Source organism: Canis lupus, chromosome 1 (assembly GCF_011100685.1).
Source record: "Canis lupus familiaris isolate Mischka breed German Shepherd chromosome 1, alternate assembly UU_Cfam_GSD_1.0, whole genome shotgun sequence".
Taxonomy (NCBI): Eukaryota; Metazoa; Chordata; class Mammalia; order Carnivora; family Canidae; genus Canis; species Canis lupus.
This window is the reverse complement of record NC_049222.1, coordinates 8,898,389-8,919,859: the sequence shown is the minus strand read 5'-3', so window position 1 is coordinate 8,919,859 and position 21,471 is coordinate 8,898,389.

The following is a 21,471-nucleotide window of genomic DNA, read 5'->3' as shown; positions in this document are numbered from 1 at the left end:
ACACTCAAAGCACTGTTGAACTTGTAAAGATCTCCTTTTACTGAAGTAAACTGCTTTTCTGGTCATATTATGAATGAGTTGGAGAAGGTCACCTATTTAGGGGTCATATGTATTTAAAATCTAAATTGTTACAGTGATCCTTCTACCACCTTCTTAGTGATGTAATGCTCAAGATGCATCTCCTTGCCCTTCACTTTCCCAAGGCATTCCCTCTGTGCCCTAAGTCACTAGATACACAGAAACTTTTAAAATGTAATGGATCTTCATAAGGTTTAACTCTCTTCCTATCCCATGCATAAAGGACTTGTCACTTCATACTTGATGTTATAAATTTAACAGACAAGGATGATGTCCTAGAAGAGAGTAAATCCATCAAGTTGTCGGTGGACAACTTTGGAGTACAGGACTAGGAATTTTACATGACCTTGAGGCAGAATTCTGAAAGTGTGTTGCTGTTATTTCGGATGAAAATAAAACACTTGGCCATTCAAGTAAAAAATAACAGAAAAGAAGTGGCTTAACTATATCCAATAGCCCTGTACCAATACCGAGGGGATAGGTTTCAATAACGAGATAACATTCAGAGTAGCTGTTAAGTACAGCGCTCTTGGTTAGCTTTTGGGTCATATGCATATATTTTTCAAAGATCAATCTGGGGAGCTTAATGAGGAATTCGGAGAAATCGCCATATTTGTATGTCATATGTCTTTGTGTTGTTTATTGAGGTCAATTTAAGAAAGAGATTGAAAGGATGCTTTCAGGAAGAATTAAGTGAGTGTCTAGCACTTTTCAGTCACTCTGATCTCTTTCCTTCCTTAGAATACATGGAGTCAGAGATCTATTAAAAGGTGAGCTTTCAAAGCTATTTAAGTAAAAAGAAGGTAATCACCACCACCACCACCACCACCATCCCACCAAATGGATCTATTAGAATGACTGCCACTATTCTGTTGAGATGGAATTTATGGTGATAGTTGGCAGTGTTACTCAGAGCTGATTCGAGAAGTAACTGTTCCTCCACAGAATCACCGGGATATTTCCTTTTCTCAAGTTAATATGGCATAGTAGGTGTAAAATGAAGCATAGATTAATTGAAAAGAGATAGAGTAGTCAAGAATGGAACAGATATAAATGCTTATCCTTCTGGAAAAGTATATTCAAGATAATCTAACTTCACCTAAAATAAATTCCAGGTGAATTAAAAATTAATCTAGTAAGTTAAACATGAAAACCTTGCCACTCATTTGGTATCTTTTAAATTGCTTCATGGCATTAAAATTTTTCTAAGAACGGCATGCAAATAGTCAACAGATACATGAAAAAATATTCAATATCACTAGTTATCAAGGAAATGCCCATCAAAATAACAATAAAATATCACTTCACACCTATCAGGGTGGATTTTTTTAAAGAGAAGAATTGGTAAAGATGTTGAGATATTAGAACTGTTATGCATTATTAGTGGGAATGTCAGTGGTACAACCACTATGAAAACAGTATTCAAAGTTCCTCCAAAAAAGTAAAAATAGAACTACCATATGATCCTGCAATCTCAATAGTGGATATATATATATATATATATATATATATATATATATATATAATATAATTGAAAATAATAGCCAAGATATGGAAGCAACCTAATGTCCATGAATGGATGAATGGATAAAGAAAATATGGTATGTACACATAAAAATCAGCATTTTTCAAAAGGACAATTAACTCACTATTTAATTTTCAAAGGGTTGAATTTCAGAATATTATATATAACCCCTGAATTAAGCAATTTCTGATCCTAATTCTCAAGAAGTTCCCAAAACATTGCTATTCATTAGCCTTATCACACTTGGCCAACCTTTCGCAATAAGACTTACATAAAAATAACACATACAAAAATCTAGAGCTATTCTTCCCCAGTAAAAACCTTCAGATCATTTTTGGGAGTAAAGAACACATTATCCAATTTTTCAATTTCTTGTCACTAGGTCAGAATTCTATTTTTCTACCTATTTCACGTCCATACCTATCCAGTGGCATTTCACCTTCGCAATTAAACTCTCTGATGTGGAACACAGTTGAATTCATTCTAGAAAAATCAAAATACAGCTCTATCACATGAACTTCCTTTATTGATCATGACAGTAATATCTCCAAAAGCTTCTATTAGGCTGGCTAAGCTTGACCCCTATTCAGCCTGGAGTTTCTGTGATTGGCTGTCATTAAAATGTCCTGTAAGTTGTTTTCTTATTCTCTTTTTTTCTATTTCATTATTGACTGACAGACACGATCTTTCTACAGCATGCCCAATGTCTTTTGCACTTTATAATTTTCTAACAATATAATAATTCTCAACTCTCAAGTCTTCCAAAGCAGTTTGGTAGAATCTGAGTAAGTCCTTGATTTTGTGTTTCTCACCTCCAGCACTTCATCAGGGCATGACTGTTTGCCTGCATTTCCCAACAATGATCTGCAATGGCAACATTTGATGATGTATGTAATTCAGTTTGGGTTGCTGTAACAAAAATACCGGGCAGCCCTGGTGGCTCAGCAGTTTAGCGCTGACTTCAGCCCAGCGTGTGATCCTGGAGACCCGGGATCAAGTCCCCTGTCGGGTTCCCTGCATGGAGCCTGCTTCTCCCTCTGCCTATGTCTCTGTCTCTCTCTCTCTCTCTCTCTGTGTCTCTCATGAATAAATAAATAAATTCTTTAAAAAAAAATACCAAGGCTCAGTGGCTTACACAAACCCAGTTTTATTTCTTATGGATCTGGAACTTTGAAGCCTTAAATCAGTGTGCCAACATGCTTGGGAACTTGGGATTAGGGTGCCAGCATACGTAGGTTCAGGGTGAGTGCCCTCTCCCTGATTTACAGATGACTGTTTTCTCTTTGCAACTTCACTTGATGGAGAGCAGAGAGAGGAAGCGAGCTGTCTTGTGTCTATTCTTCTCAGGGCACTAATCACATCATAAAACCTCCACCTTCATGACCTAATTACCTCTTAGAGCCCTTACCTCCAAATACCAACTGGAATTTATGGTTCCAACATATTAATGGGGGCAAAAATGCAGTTCTTAACACAAAGCAACATCATCTGAAAATAAAAAACATTGTATAGGAACCAAGTATTTATGATATAAGGAAGATTTATAAGCCAAGATAAAATAATGATTCATTTATCTCTTAAGATTCTCTTAGTTATCTTTTAAACATTGGGGATCACTACTATCAGTCATCCTTTTTAAAAAAGATTTATTTGTTTATTTTAGAGAGAGAGACATAAGGCATGAGTGGGACAGGCAGAGAGAGATGGAGAGAGAATCCGATAGCAGAACCTCATAGGTGGTTTGATCCCATGATCGACCCTGAGATCACAACCTGAGCTGTAACCAAGAGTTGGGTGTTTAACCTACTGCACCCCCAGGTGCCCTATTCATCTTTACTTTAAACATACATTTTCAATCATGGTGCTTACTCAGTATCCATGTGGCAGGTTAGCCAGACAGCTAAACACATCCTTTTGGTCCTTTCCAACCCAGATCAATTTTGCTTTGGTGACCAACTTGAATTTTAAAAATATCTGTATCCTTTCATAATGACCACATAGGCTTTGTATGTGAGAGAGAAAGTGAGTCTGAGAAAGAAAGAGCATTTAATTAAATATATATATATATATATATATATATATATATATATATATATAAAGCAAGCAGGATTTGGCAGGAACACAAAAAAGATATATAAACACTAACAAGTAAGCCTAATTTTATTCCAAATTGATAACATAAGCATACTGCTAGTGGTGGGCAAGAAAAGAACTGAGCTAAGTAATTTTTAAAACAGTCTCTCAACTGGATACCGTAAGACTAAAAACAACAGCTGTACCTAGATGCTGTGATCTAATTAGTAAATGTATTTTATGTGTATATGAAAATACTTTCTCTGTGGGAGAAAGAAGCTACAAGTAAGCAAAGAAAGAAGACCAAAGTACCTGTGGTATTGCATTGAAATTAGAGATATCTGTATGAGTTTATAGATAGATTGGTAGACAGATGTACATATGTAGACAGATGTGTACATGCATGTGGTAGCACACATGCATGTATTCCCCGGCTCTGTGTGACTATCAGACATGACAATTGGATAATGAATTGAATGAGCCCCAGCACTTCCTGTGCCAATGTGAATGTAGGAGAGGATGGGTAACCATCACACTCAGTGTAAGTGCAGAATGCTGCCCCCAACTGAAAATGGAATTCATCGCAGAATTTAGCACAACTTCAATTTCATCTATGAGTTTAAGTCATTTATATGTCTCATGTAAGAAGAACAAGAGAGAGGTTAACATAAAGAGCTAAGAGTCTTAGCAGTAAAGGAAACTGGACTCAGAAAAAGTGCTTATTATCTGCTTTTGTTTATTTACTTATTCATTCATCTGTTCATTCACTTATCCATTCATTTTAACCCTGAATTTTCTCTGTTAGGTTTAAAAAGAGTGCGGCTTACTTTTAAAATTACTGCATTTTGTCTCCCCCCTCCCTTGCCATGGTCCACAGTAACTCATCTTAGAAGGCTCGCTCTTTCCTGCTGTTGGACAATAAATATAATCGTTGCTCATGATTCATCTAGCTCTTTTCAGAAGATAAAAAGGCCTTTAGTTACTTCTAGTAACAAAGCCAGTCTCAGATGAATAATATTTCTGATTCCAGTTTTAAATAAGTCTTCAAACTGCATTCAGAGGGCACTCCACCCCACTCTGGCCTGCTGGCAGCACATTGGGAAAGGGCCAAGGTTGTTACCTTCTCCCTCCCTCCCTTGGTGTTTCCACTCTGCTTTGCAGACTCTGATTTCTGGAATCCTTAGATTTTAATTTGTGAGGAGAATAAGAGAGGCACCCTTGCATATTCTAGTCTTGTAGTTGGCAGTTCTTTACAGCTGCTACTTTCTCCACTGAGCCAATTTATTCAGGTTACTTGGTGATTAGCACACTTGCCTCTATCACCCCTCTACAGGGAGCATCTGAGCATATAGTACAATGTTTTTAGCTGCCGTTTCTTCTCCTTCTCTTCCTCCTCTTCTTATCCTTTCTCCATCTATCGTAGTTTCCACTGATCCTCAAGATGCCACCCTGGACAAGATCCAAGGCAACTCTAAGCTGATTTCCTTCCATTCATGACCCATGGGAAGCACTTGCATGACTTTTGACTTCCCAGTTAGAAAGGACACACCTCTAACATTCTTCCTTTTCCTGCCATCACAAGCTAGACAACCAACCTCTTATGTGTTTGGTTTTAAGATGTGAATTGAACACTAGTTCTCTAGGTATTTGAAACTGAAGCCCCTTCTTCTGGGCTTTGGGCTGGGGGAAAGAACACCCAATACAGAAACAACTTGCTCAATCTTTCCCAAATCTGCAACTCTCTTCTTAGCCTTTCTATCCTATCTGGTTGAAAGAAAGGGACTGTGTATTGATTAGTGGAATTCATAAAGGTAATACATCAGGCAAAAATTGGCTTTACCATCAAAATCAGTAAAACAATATGGTAGTGGGCAAGGGTGGGGTGGGCTGCCTGGCTGGCTCAGTAGGTGGAGCACGTGACTCTTGATCTCGGGATTGTGAGATCCAGCCCTGCATTGCATGTAGAGATTACTTAAAAATAAATCTTAAAAGCAAAAGGAAATATAGTAGCTGATAAAGCCAAATGTTACAAGATTTTCTATTTGTCTATATGTTCTAAACTGATGATGAAGTATTGACCATTATGACTCACACTAGCCAACTATAATTAGTGAAACATTTGGATATAAGTAGCTTTTAAACAGCTCTGTTTCCTCTCCTTTTTCAGTCTCAAGACTATAAATGACTAATTTGACTTTTGGAATCAGTTTTAGCATGTTTACTTTAAATAGCCTATAGATTATTTTTCACATTTTGGGAGACGTAATTAATACTAAATAGGCATAACTTCTAATTTAACAGCTAAATTTAGAAATGATCCAAAATATGAAGTTTCTATTAAGGTTTCTAGGCAATATAAAATTAACAAGCAAAATCTTAAGTAACATGAGGATTTTGTTTATTCTATAACATATTCCAGCACTTTTCCTAGGCAGTGAATTACTGCTGCCAAAGAGCAGTATAGAGATTAAAAATTTGAAAAATGACAAGACATTATAGAAGAGAATCAAGAGGTTAAGTGAACTGGCAAATCTAGAGTGAAATCGCTTCAATCTAAATGACAGACACAAATTTGAGAAAATGTGAACATTAATTCTGAACAAGTACTGTTCATCAAGTAGCTTTTATGACCCGCATCTAAAACTGCTTGCGTTTTTGAATTAATTTCATATATCTGCATTATTCTATCATAAAGTCTTTAGCAAATCCCCTCACCACCACCCCACACATATACTTCTTCCTTTCAAATATGTCAAAAGGTATCTTTCTCTAGAGTAAATTATGATAGAATATGACAGGTAACAGAAAACATTTTTTAGTGGTTAACCATCATCCTTAAAAGATCTCAACATGTTTTCAAAACATACTGATTAAACCACATGATAACACTGATATTAAAGTACTGCAATAGGGAATTCCATTCTAAAATTCATATTTGCGAAGGTATGATATGTTGGAACTTGCCTTCTTTTCTGACAGTCAAAGACATTTCAAGTCTTGAAACTGATGTGCTGAGTAATAGGAAGAGCAGAGCCAGTTTCAGAAGGGCGAAAAGTATACTGCTGCCTAGGTGATGAGATTTTAGAAAATTAGATGACTGGTTCCAAAATGTGCTTTTCTAGCTTGCTCAATGATGGCTGAAATTCCTTCTAACATGGCCAAATCCTTTTATCCCAGAGTTAATTGAAAATCTAAAATTGCAAGTAACCTGGTAGGCTTAAAGGAGTGACATTTTCTCTGGTCTGGATTTCAGCACTGGAGGAAATCAGTGAGAACAGAGAATTCTAGGCACCTTGATGGAAGTTGAAATTTTCCCAGTAGAGGAAAAGAATTCAGAAAGACACCCTGGGGTGCTCATAGAAGGTCCACATCTTGAACATTTTGCATATCGGCATCAGAAGAACTTTGCTTTCTGTTACCATAACCTTGATGGAAGGATACTAAATAAGAACTCAGCTAAAGCACAAGGTAGGAATGGACTATGGGACCACATGGCTTATCAGCACAGATTGTAGATGTGGCTAATTCAAGGACAAACCTATTTTCTTACTTATAGAGGTTGAATAAATCATGCAATTCTCTCATTATATCATTGTCACCATCTACCACTTACCTGTCTCTTAGCAAGTAGTAAGAATGATATTAGAGAAACTGAAAACAAGAAAGGAACCACATTTTTAGAATAATCTCAGAGATAGCAGTGAAGGAAGTGGCATTTTGAATAACAATGAAACTTCCATTCATGCTTTAAGTCATTGCACTTTCTTTGCCCCAATCCACCCTTACTATGTTTAATCTAAATGTTTTAAATATGCAGCTATTTTTGAACAATAAATAATAAATGATAACAATAATGCATACTGCAGAAGAGAGGCAGATGACTGAGGTGGAACTGGTCTGTATTTTCAAGTATTTACCAGACTAGTTGGGAAAAGCTATGACAGTTAACAGCCTTATAAACTAGATTAACTACAACATTTTATATCTGTACAGTGTTTTCAGCTTCCTATCCAACTGCACTGTAATATTCAAATTCATAACCATAAAGAACACAATCTTTATCAATGAGAAAACTGAAAATCAGAGAAGCTAAGAATTTCTTCTATCTTAAAGCTCAGGGAATTTGTCTTATGTGCTAAAAGCAGTCTTCACTTGATCAGTAATTATTTACCGACTGCTCGGTAGCCAAAATTATAATATTGCTAACTTAGAATTGCAAACAATAATACTTCCTGGCCTGATAGGATTCACGATCATTGGGGAAAATATGAATGAACAAATCAGGGCACTATAACATGAAGGAATTCTAGATTAAATGTATACATGGCTTAACATACATTTGGGGCATTGTATAGTTTTCCATGGCTGCCATAACATATTAGTACAAACTTTATTTATTTATTAGAGAAAGAGAGAGCATGATCAGGGGAGAGGAAGAGGGAAGGAATAAGCAGACTCCCCACTGAGCACTGAGCAGGGAGCCAGGTGGGGCTCCATCCCAGGACCTTGACACTATGACGTAAGCCATTAGTCAGATGCTTACCCATCTCAGGCACCGCCCTGAACAACACAAATTTATTATCTATCAGTTTTGTAGTTCAAAAGTTCAAAACGGGTCTCACTGGGGCTACAATAGATGTCAGCAGAGTGCATTCTTTTCCATAGGCTCAAGGTAGGAATCTATTTCCTATCTTTTTCTGACTTTTGGAGGTTATCCACATTCTTTGGCTCATGACTCCTTTCCTCATCTTCAAAGCAAGTGGCATTGAATCTCTCTGACGTTGCTTTTTTTTCTTTTTTTTTAAGTACCTTTATTTTTTGGAGAGAGACAGCACATACAATAGTGGGGGGGGAGGGGTTCAGAGGGAGAGAGAGAATCTTAAGGAGACTCTACACACACCAAGTGGGAGCCTACCCAGGGCTCAGTCTCACAACCCTGAGATCATGACTTCACCTGAAATCAAGAGTCAGACACTTAACTGACTGAGTCAACCAGGTGCTCTGGACCTTGCTTCTTTAGCCACATCTCACTCTGACTCTCCTCTTTTGCCTCCTTCTTCCACTTTCAAGGACCTTTGTGATTATGCTGGGCCTACTTAGATAATATAAGATTATATCCCTATCTTAAAGGTGGAGTTAGTAACTTAATTCCATGTGCAACCTTAATTGTCTATTTCTGGCTTGTGGGGATTAGGACATGAACATCTCTGGGGGACCATTTCTCTTCTTATCACAGGTGCAAAGAAGGAAGTGGAGAAGATAAAATTGCTTATGAAAAGGTCAACAATTGGGATGCCTGGGTGGCTCAGTGGTTGAGCGTCTGCCTTCAGCTCAGGACATGATCCCGGGATCCTGGGATCGAGTCCCACATGGAGCTCCCTGCATGGAGCCTGCTTCTCCCTCTGCCTGTGTCTCTGCCTCTCTCTCTGTGTCTCTCATGAATAAATAAATAAATAAAATCCCTTAAAAAAAAAAAAAAAAAAGGTCAACAATGATTACTCCCAAAATATGATTAGGACCAAAGTGCTGTGGGGGTGCAGAAGTGGGAAAGACTTGTGTTATTGATATGATGGAACCATAAATATGTTGCAGCTGACAAGCCCTCCCCAAGGGTGAAAATATATATGTCCCTTCAACTCTCAAAGGCTGGGCAAAGCAGAAAATGTTCATGACCTGACAATGAAAAAGCTAGAAAATAATTTGAAGATAAACTATTTTGCCTTTAACAAACCTTTAAATTGAGCAAGAAGCCATCTAACACACAAATTTGAGAAATGGAAGAATGTTTCTTAGCAACTTGTCAGCAGATAAAATTAAAACCTTCCTTCATTTTGTAATTTATGCATTACACTTAGTGTTTTAATCTCCTCAATCGAGAGGTTCACGATTATCAATGGGAAAAGAAGGAAAACATGATGCTGTAAGTTTAGGTTGGATTACTAGCAATTATTTTTCTGTAGAAATCTTATTGGTCACACTAAGTCATGTGTTCAAATGAATTTTTAAAATTATAAAGATGTATTATATGTACATATTCATTATATATAATGTTTTAAAATATTATTTTAAATAGTTTTAGATTTACAGAAAAATTAAGTAGGTAGTACTTACACCCCACACTCAGGTTTCTTTGTTATTAACATCTTGCATTAGTGAGGGGGGTTTATTATAGTTGATGGACTAATATTGATACATTACTACTATCCAAGGTCCCTATGTTAATCAGATTTCCTTAATTTTTACTTAATGTTCTTTTTCTGCTCTAGGATTTTATCCAGGATTCTATATTATATTTAGTCATTGTGTCTTCCTGGGCTCCTGTTGGCTTGTAGTATGTTAGATTTCTTTGGTTTTTGATGATCTTGACAGTCATTAAGAGTACAGGTCAAGGATTTTGTAATATGTCCTTTTATTGGAATTTGTCTGATTTTTTCTTTTTTTCATCATTTGACCGGGGTTATATTTTGAAAGGGCAATCACAGAGGGAAAGCACTATTTTCAGCAAACTGTATCAAGGATGTGTACTATTAACATGACATAAGTATTGTTGTTGACCTTGATTATCTGGCTGTACAGCCCATATTTAAGAAACAGAGAGTTATGCTTACCTTCCTCAAGGTCAGGATATTTACATAAATTATTTGAAATTCTTCTGTGTGGGAAATTTGTACCTTCCTTCCCCCCATTTATTTATATAGTCAATCATTTATTGATATCAGAATGCACTTATGGATCTGTATTTTTAATACTTTGGGTTGTAATCCAATACTATTTTATTTAGTTTGTTGCTCCAATTGTTCCAATAAATTTTGACTAGAAGATAACTCTACTTGCAGTATTATAACTATCAAGAATACAAAAGCTACATCTGTTCCAATCAAATGTATAAAATAATTTTTAAGTAGATAAATTGGATTAGATGTTCTGGGCGTACAAATTTTTCCAGGCCCATAATTATAGCATTTATGATTATAAATTTACTGTTTTAAAAGCACAGAGAAACGCATTTCCCCAATAATAGCATAGACAGCATATTTTATTCGGGGCCACCTATTTGAATAATAATAAGCCTATTTCTTTCCATGTCTTTTATTATTTGACAGGCGAATTGACTAAGTGGATTTAACTAGAGAAGTGTTCTTCATATTTGAACTAAAATACAAGATATTGAGAACAAATAATAACAGTATAATTACTTTCAGAACTCAAAATTCTCTGTAGGCATATTTTGCAGGATTCAAATGGTATGAAATAAAATTACTCTTACTAAGGTGACATCCAGGGTTCACTTCCCAGTTCAGGGGTATTTTGAATATATTATGTATATATGGATTATTATGAGCGCAAATGCATTTCTCTTTTTGCCTGATCCCATTGGTCAAATGTCTGATTTAACATTCAGTGCAGCTCTGTAAAAAGGGATTCAACTTTCAGTGTTTAGCACTTTTTTCCATCTGTTAAGTTGATTTCAAACCTTTTCTCCAACTTTCCTCTACATAGAAATTCCACAAGTTAGCCCATTTCATGATGGATATTTTGTGCTGACAATTCAACAGACTTAATGTTCACCCTCAAATTCATGGAACCAGCACACTGGCCTTATGTGACCTTCGAGCGTATGAAACAGGCTTGATTTCTGGACTCCTCAACCTTTTTCACAGATGCAAGCCTAGCATTTACAAAGTACAATGCTAAATTGCTTGTCCTGAGTTATACAGTTGTTCAAGGAAAATGGAATTTTTAAGAATGGTTTATGAAGCATACAAGCAAATTGAGTTTGACAAAACTCACTTTGTAAATACCTAGCACCAGTTTGATGAAATGGCACATCTGTACTTACTGCTTCTTCCTTTGCAAATGATCAGCCAAAGTAATGGCAATGAAGTTGAACAAAAAAGTGACTGACGATACAACAGTAAGCACCTATCTGCCAAAATTTTGAATTTCTTAACAGCCTGAGTCAAGTCCAAGATCCAATATTTGAGAAGACTGCTTAAAAGGAATCATTTATTTCCATGAAATTCAAGATGGACTAGTATTATACAATTTTATATTAAATAAGGTGAAGAGAAAATTGAAAAGGACATTTAGTTCATTCCCTTACTTTCAACTAAGAATGCCCAGGACCTTATTTAATTTTGTCAAAAGACCAGAGAAAAAGAAAAGCTCCCCTTCAAAGACATTGCTCAGGATTTCTTAGTGACCTATTCCAGTGTTTAACAATTCTTAGGCAAGTAAGAATTTTATTGGTTTTGAACTAAGGTCATTGTATGACTTCCAAACTAAAGAGTAGACCCAGTATGATCTTTGAAAAAGATTATAAAGATAAAAACTGAAAAAAAAAAAAAAAACAGAAAGAAAGAAAGAAGAATTTTTCTAGGCTAATGAGTATCTAGTGCATAAGATCTCACTGACTTAAAATTGCAGCCCTTGCACCCCACCCCCATCCATGTCTATCTTACCCAGCCACTGACACAAGCACTCAGTCACCATATACTCATGGGACTCCTTATGGTTGATCATAAACCCTTTCACTGTTGGGGGTGCTGTGAGTGAACCCAAGCTCACAATTATTTTCATACATTTCTACTGCTGGTCCAATATACATGTCATCTCTCATGACAGTCCCTCACAGGTGGCTGCCAGTGACCTGCCAGGAACAGGTGCCAGCACCTAACTGTCTCTACTACTTGGATCCTGCTTACTGACACTACAGTATCATCTCTGGTGCCCTAATATGGCCCCCTAGTGACTCCAGCTTCTGTTATTTTACTGGGGATTCTGCAGCCCCATAGCTTTGTAATATACATATGGCAAGCAACATAAATATACACATGATTTTACTGCAAATTCCATAAAGGAAATGAGATCAACATGTTTCTACCCTTTAGAAAGACTTATTCAGAAACAAATAAGAGGCTAATATGTCTCTTTAGAAATTAGAACTGGAACAGTATTGGAAAAAAAAAAAACCTAATGTATGAACTTCATTCTGTAGCCAGTGATGAGGGCATATGATTTTGTATATGAAATGTCCAGTTCCTTTATGCGTTTTTAAGTATTATTTTCAAGTGGATGAGAGTTTTGATTGAAGAAAGGGCAGTTATCTTGCTTCAATTTTACTTTTCCAGGGTCCTACCAGGCAGAGATTGTGTAGGTATATGCATTTGCCTACATGCATTATAAATGCAAGTGTGCATTAAAACAGTGTCTTTCTTTTCTCCACTTCCAACAGCATTTAATTAAGCCTTCCATTCTTCATTGACAAAAGTATTACATAGGTGTCTGTATGTTTCTCTGTGTCTAATCTCCTTGCATTTTGTGTCATGATGTTTCTACAAAACTTTCAGGCTACTTGCTTGCTATAATGAATAACCACTTGTCCATGATAACATTCAAACTTCTTAACACTGCATGAAGGCCTTTCTAGAAATAGCATACACCCTTATACTTTTCTAGACACGCTGAGCAATTTGCTGTTTCCAAAATGTAACAAGCTTTTCTACATCTTGGCCTTTATCCTTACCTGTTCTCTCAGTTTCCTCTGGCCCTTGTCTGACCCCGGCATGTCATCCTAAATTTAAGTGGTCACCTTTTCTCTGCAAGTGTTTCCTGACCCTCTCCTAAAACCACATGTAATTTTCCTTGTCATAATATCCATTTAGTCATTACTACTCTTACAACATTTATCAAATTGTTATAGAATATCCATTTACCTGTTTTTCTATATTTACGGATCACATATTCTCTGATGGAAGGTTATTTCCCAAAAGTTAACATGTTACCTGGCATGTGAAATTGCTCCAGAATATGTTATGTGAATAATAAAACAATTTGAAACTTGTAATCTGTATTATTTTCTTCCCAACTCCATACGACAACTACATGATGAATGTGGGTCGACTATGTGGAAATATCTGAGGGCTGACAATTTCAAATACAACCTACTGCAAGAAAATTTCTACATGGATTCTATTATTTTGTTTCCTTTTGCTTTTATCATATTATGTCACAATTATTACAATATTCTCCCTAAATTCTCATCTTAGAACCTAAACTTATTTCTTTCTGCTTTCACTTCATAAGGAATAAAACTTTACCAGTGTTTTGGATACATATTCTCTTCTATTTTTCAAGCCTCCTTGCATCTTTTTTCTCTCATTTAATCAAATTAAACTTTGCTTTTCCTCCTTACTCATTGAGAATTGTTATTTTTCCCATTGAAAATAATAAAGTCCTTCAAAATCGTGAAGCATCTGTGACAATATTGATTTTATATTCTAAATAAATATAGCAGAATTATGTAACTGAGAAGTCTCTCAGTCAATAATTTGTCAATTTTCAATGGCAGAGTAATAATTTGTCAATTTTCAATGGCGGAGTAGACCATTTCCAATAAATAAAATTTTCATTTTTCCTCATTAAAATATTTTCGCCAATGTTTAAAACATTGAGTCCTTTATTCATATTGCTTTGGAAGGACAAATGGTAATTCCTTTGCTTATAGATATAAATTGTTAGATTTTGAGCTTTATAAGGAAGAAATGATTATAACGCGCACATGTCTGCACATAGCACAAAGTGTGACAAACATGCTCAATAAGTGCTTCTCCAATATGGCATAAAAGCATTAATCATTTATATATGATGAAATTCACATTAGCACCCAAGCATTTGACGTTTCCTGTCACTTAAAACATTTTTAAGGAATCCATTACAAAGATCATTCTTTGTTCAGAAACCAATAAAAATGAAAAAGAAAAAAACTGAAGATCTTATATAATACCCTGTTTCAAAATGTAGCAGCAGTATTAAAGGGAATGCAAATCATTTGGTCTCATGAAATCCTCATTATTTTGAAGAGATGTGAAATAAAATATTTGCCTTACTTCAAGGGGCTTTTATGTGCATGAGTTTTCATACTTATCAGAGATTACTTCAGAGTAATGAAATTCAGCTTCTAAAGCTCATCTAGAAAAAAATAATTTTAAGTTAATAAAACTCTTGTTTTGAGTCAGTTATGACAATTGAAGGGCCAAAGTATATTATGGTATTATTTACCAGGGTTCTCAAATGAGTGGGACAAAGGTACATCAGACATGGTGCATTGGAAATGTCACAACCATCACCAAGGTTCTCCTTTTGATTATTAAACACTTAACATATACTCCATACAGCTTATGCTCTAGCTGCAAGAGTCATTTACAATGTCTTTTTTTCTTTTATTATGGATATTTGACCCTGAAGATGTCACAGGATCTAAGGGAATGTTTATGGGCTACTATCACAGGGTCACATGTTTAAAACTGATTCCACTTAAGCTGTATTGACTCTTTCCCCCCATCTCTTTCATTTACTGTATATTAACTTTTGTTTGGATGTATCATCTCACATAACAGTGAAAATATTTCTTAAACGTACATGTAGAATTTTTCCTTCAGATTTTTACCTTATCATAGCCGGACATCATAGATAATCATTTTGGTTTAAAAGTTCTATTGTGCAGTTAGGATGGATGTGCCAATGTCATGCTAGATTATGGAAATAAAGACAAACAATACACAACACTGGCTCTGAAGGATTTTATCATCTTGTTGTTTTTTTTTTCGTGAGGTTCAGATATGTCAAAGCTACTGTGAAATATAATGTGTCCAAATAAATAAAAGGAAACCATTAAGCATTTAACTCAGGAAGAACTTTAGGAAGAAGAAAGTACATGAGCTGAGTGAGATGTCCTAAATCAATCTTAAAGAAAGTATAAATTCAGCAGATATATGAGAGAAAAGAAAAGATGTCAACTGGGGTATAAATCACACAGAGGCATGCAGCATGTCATGATCTGATGGCATAAAGAAGGGAGCATCAGCTGGTTTTTGCAAAGATAATGAGTGTTTTGGGGGCTTGATATTTAGACTTTTTGAAACTCCGTTTTTATCATTTGTAAAATGGAGATGTGAATTGTTATCATCCATAATTGACCATTGAAATGATAACTGATAAAAATGTAGAGGAAGCCCAGTCTCTGGCACATAATAGGTTCTCAAAGCATTTATTGTACTTGTTACAGTATCAGTACATGTTTATGGTGTTGGCAGCTGTTTGGATGGTGGCATTAGAGGTTCAATATGTTCAGAGTATAGGATTCTTGTTAAGGATATTTAAATAGCATCTGAGGGGACTTGCTGTCTACCAGATTTGTGTTTCAGGATGATCCCTCTAAGTGATAGAGTGGAGATACCTACTCATAAATGCACATTTCAGCAATTATGTCGTGTCCTCATTTCCCTCATTAAATTATTAATTTGGCTTTAATCCTGAGGAGTGAATTGAATTTCTTCTCTGCCAGCTATCCCTTAAATGAAAAACCCTTGAAATATCCCTTAGGCTCGAGAAAAGAAGTCCTATACTCTGAAATAATGCTTTCACTTCCCTAAACACACTCTACAAGTTAATATAACAACTACAACAAATCTTTGTTATGCTTTTAGAACTGAGTTTTCAGCTACAGCTAAGGTGACGATATTTAAACATGTTATAACAAACATACACTTAAAACCATAGGATTTATTTCTTGGGAGAAAAGAGAATGAAAAGAAAATTTAATACCAGTTTTTATGATCAATTATGCTAAACTTTTCAAATTTGAAATGTAATAAATTGAAACCTATGAGCTGAAACATGGAGGAAATGAATAAATAAATATTTGTTCTATAATTTATTGAGAGAAAGTGTTAAAGCTGAGTTGAAGTCAAGATCAGTGGGAAACAAACATGAACAGTACTTTCAGAACACACAAAGGCCATGAGTATTGTGATTATTTACTTTGACTCATAGAATCCAAAGAGAAAGAAAAACAGGATTTCACTGCACTTGGAATTATCTGGACCAAGAGCCAGCAGCACTATTGATAGTGAATGGGGCAGTGTGTGTGCGCGCGCGTGTTTTTCTTCTTAATTAGAAAAACTCTTGGGGTGCCTGGTGACTCAGTTGGTTAAGTTTCTGCCCTTGGCTCAAATCATGATTCTGGGATCCCTGGATCAAGCCCTGCATCAGGCTCCCTGCTCAGTGGGGAGTCTGCTTCTCCCTCTCCCTTGGCTTCTCCCTTGGTTTGTGCTCTGTTCTCTCTTGCTCTCTCAAATAAATAAGTAAAATATTTGAAAAAAAAGAAAAGAAGAAGGAAGGAAGGAAGGAAGGAAGGAAGGAAGGAAGGAAGGAAGGAAGGAAGGAAGGAAGGAAGGAAGGAAGGGAGGAAAAAAGAAAAGAAAAACTTTTCTTTCAATCAAAATCATGGAATCAAAAATATAACTCCATCCATCTACCATATTCCTGCAAATCACACACCACTGCTACTGCTATAATAAGGCAGGTAAGAACATTTTAGCAAGTTATTCCAGAAAAATTGCTACAGAAAACGTGTATGGATAGTATTCATACTGTACAAATAGTATTTGTAAGTTAAAGTTATCAGAATTACAAAACAAATAAAGAAGCTACTTAGATCTTTGCAAGAAGAGATAAATCACTTTAGTTTCCGCTAAGCTTAGTTAAAATTTAAATCTCTGGGGTGCCTGGGTGGCTCAGTCTGTTGGGCAGCCAGCTCTTGATTTTGGTGATGATTTTAGGGTCCTGGGCCCAACCGCCTCAGGGTCTTTGCTCTCAGTGCAGAACCTGCTTGAGGATTTCCTCTCTCCCCCCCCTCCTCCCCCTGTTCATACTCTCTTTGTCTCTCTCTGAAATAAACAAATAAATAAATCTTCAAAAAATTGAAACTAAACTAAAAACCCTGCTCTGCAAAGACAATAACAAAAGAGTTAGAAGACAAGCCACATACTGGGGGAATGATTTTACCAAAGGCATATATTATAAAGGACTGTTATCCAAAATATACAAAGAACACTTAAAACTCAATGATATGAAAACGGACCACCTGATTTAAAAATTGACAAAAATCTGAACACACGCTGCACAAAGAAGATAGACAGATGGCAAACAAGCGTGTGAGAAGAGGCTCGATATCATATGTTGTTGGGGAAATTGCAGACTAAAACAATGAGATACCACTATACACCTATTAAATGTCCAAAATCCAAAACACTGACAACACCAAATGCTGACAAGGATACTAAACAATGGGTACACTTGTTTGTTGCTGGTAGGAATGGAAAATTCTACAACCACTTTAAGAAGCAGTTGGAGGTTTCTAACAAAACTGAATATACACCTACCATATGATTCTGCAATTACACTCTTTGGTATTTACTCAAATGAGGTGCAAATTTACATTCACCAAAAAAAAAAAAAAAAAATTAAAACCACCTGAAAATAAATGTTTATAGCAGCTTTATTCATAATTGCCAAAACTTGGAAACAACCAAGGTATTCTTTAATACATGAATAAATAAACTATAGTACATCTGTACAATAGTATATTATTCAGAGCTGAAAGGAAATTAACTATCATGCCATAAAAAGACATTGGGGAAACTTAAATGCATCTTACTAAGTGAAAGAACCCATTCTTAAAGAGATCCACACTTAGGATTCCGAGTTTATGACATTTTTTGAAAAGACAACTCTATGGAGACAGTAAAAAACAAACAAACAAAACTAGTATTTGTTGTGATTTGGAGGGAAAGAGGGAAAAAATAGAGCTCAGAAGATTTTTAGGAAGTGAAACCATTCTGTATGACACCATAATTAGGTGGATACATAACATTATACATTTGTCAAAAAAATAGAATCCGACACCAAGAGTAAGCTATAATATAAACTATGGATTTGAGGGTAGAGTAACCTGACAATGTAGGTTCATCAGTTTTAAGAAATATACTATTCTGGAATGAGATGTTAATATTGGAGAAGCTTGTGTGCAGAATAGCGGGGAGTAGTGGCAGAGGTGATATGGGAACTCTGGACTTTCTGTTGAATTTTGCTGTGAACCAAAAACCACTCTAAAAAATAAAGCCTTATTAAAATTTTTTCTACTTCTAAAAAATGCAGTGGCATTTGGCCAGATGTATTAAAAATAATTTATACATTTCAATTATAGAGTTGGAAAGAAATTATATAAGGATCATTCAGACTCTTGAGCATATGTTACACAGCTTCCAGCTGAAACTGCATTGCTGTTTCACAATGTTTTTGGTTCTTTGAGTTAACCAATTTATCCTCATAAAACATTTTCACAAAAACTGAGCTTTCTGAAGTTGGTACTTTATAGAAGTTTTAATGTTGTAACCGCAAGATTGGGAAATGCAACAATAATGTAACACCATTGTGTATGAACAATGTCTATCACCATTTAAAAAATTATTATAAAAACTGTGAAAGGTTTGTGGTAAAGAATCTTCTTTAACCCTTCTAACCACGCCTTTCCCAAATTTACTTAAACATGAAAACTGGGATCCCTGGGTGGCGCAGCGGTTTGGCGCCTGCCTTTTGGCCCAGGGCGCGATCCTGGAGACCCGGGATCGAGTCCCATGTTGGGCTCCCGGTCCATGGAGCCTGCTTCTCCCTCTGCCTGTGTCTCTGCCTCTCTCTCTCTCTCTCTTTGTGTGACTGTCATAAATAAATAAATAAATTAATTAATTAATTAATTAATTAAAAAAAAAGCATGAAAACTATTCTCCTGGAACACCTGCTTCTTGCAGCTTAGTGTTCCATGAGGCCACAGTTTAGATAGAGCTGTTCTAAAGAGCCTAAAAAAGACAAGCAAATATAGAAAATAGATTGTTTTGTGCTGGTTATAGTAGGGAAATTGAGGAGATTTCCTAGTTCTTCCAGGAGAAAAGCTATCTTTTTACAATAAAGAACAGTTTTAACCATAGATATTAGTGGCATCTACCTCCCAGGAGAAATGAGTGTAATTCACCACTCTAGAAACTGGTTGTAACTGGTACTGTCAGGGAAGCCATCTCAGGTACATTCAATACACTGGAATCTTACTCTGCTGTGTTATGTGGATGTCCACTATATTCTGGGATACTTTTGTGCCTTTAATACATGACAAATAATAGAACGAAATAGTCTATTTCCAGACAATAGAGAAATAGAAAAAAAAAAATGCCTGACAACAACTGCCACAGTCAGGTGATCAAAGTGCGCATCAGTGGAGATAAATCATGGTGATGGCGAGCTCTCGATATAATGAGATGAGACTGGCACATTACCTCTTGTGACTTTCCGTCCTCAAACATATAACCCCTGTCTGATCATGAGAAAGACATTAGACAAAACCGAACAGAGGGACAGTCTACAAAATATCTGGGTGTGCTCCTCCAAATAGCCAGGGCCATCAAAAATAAAGAAAATCCAAGAAGCTTTCATAGACTGGAAAAAAAAAAAAAAAACTGAAGGAAACATGATAACGAACTCAAATGTGATATCCTGGAACAGAAAAGGGACTTTGGGGACAAACTGAGGAAATCTGAATTAAGTTAATAGTAATGCACCAAAGTTGGTTTCTTTGTCTTGAAAAAATGTGTCATAGTAATAGAATGCATTAATAGTAAGGATACTTGGTGAGGGGTACACAGGGACTTTCTATACTATCTTTACAACTTTTCTAAAGCTATTCTGAAATTAAAGGTTTAATTATTTTTAAAATCACTTAGCCCTTTAGATAGGAGCAGCAATATTTCCTTTAGAGATAAATATGTTATTAATAGATACTGTATTCCTTGACATTTATAGGGGGAATAGGCTCTGAAATATCTCCTTTACTAACATTTTTTTCCAACTTGTCTGAAATTGCTTGGACTTCATGATTTTTGAAGACTGGGCGAGAGTAATCTTAGTTATTACTTCTTCATTTTCCCACTCTTTTATCAATAGGTGTAGTCTCCGAATCACATCTGCTCTTGTCATGGAAAGTGCATTGCTCATTGGCTTCCTTCTTGACAAAGTGAGATGGCTTGAGTAATTGCCTCATGTCTTCCAACAAGTTGTGAGACCAACACTGAGTAAGGATATATATCAAAAACGGAAGATAGCAAATGCACTTTCGTAAGGTAACCTGAATACATGGAGAGAAGTCAGGAGAAGTAAACAGTAACCCCCTTATCTGTGACACTTTACCAAAGGTTATCTTGTAGTCTACCCAGCAACATCAGCAACTGATTCTAGCACCATAATTCTAGTTGTAAGAAATGCACTAGCAAATATAGCAGCACAAGAACACAGATGATTTCTTGGAAATGGACAGCCTTAATTTCTTTAATCACATGAAAAGTCTTGTTTACTTTTGTAAACAGTATCTTCCTTATCTGAATTTCACTAAGTATAGAAGGTAAGTAAGAGTGATAGACATTTATGAATTTCACATGCACTAATTCAGAGTATAGTATTCAGTGGTACTTATAAAATTTAAAAAATATATACTTGAACAGCACCAAATGTGAGCAAAATAGTGTAATATAAAAAACCAGCAGTTTTAAGACCTGGGCTTCAGGTCGGTTTCTTTCATTTGGTACATGTCAATAACTTCAATTTCTCACTCTTTGTCTTTTCACCTAAAACTGGATGGTAATACTCTGGCCTGACTATACCTTAATGCCTCTGTGAGGGTTGAATATTACATCACATCTTCAGAGGGAAAAGATGAAGCCTGGAATACCTACTTGGGAGTTGTCAGCACCACAGCTATATTTAAAGTGATGGCACCGGATGAAATAATTTAGAAAGTATGTGTAAATAGAGAAGAGAAAAGTTACAAGAATCAGTACTTGCTTCAGGCCATTTCTTCAAATCAGGAAGAAAAGGAGCACGGAAGACAGAAGGAGCATTTTTGTGAGGAA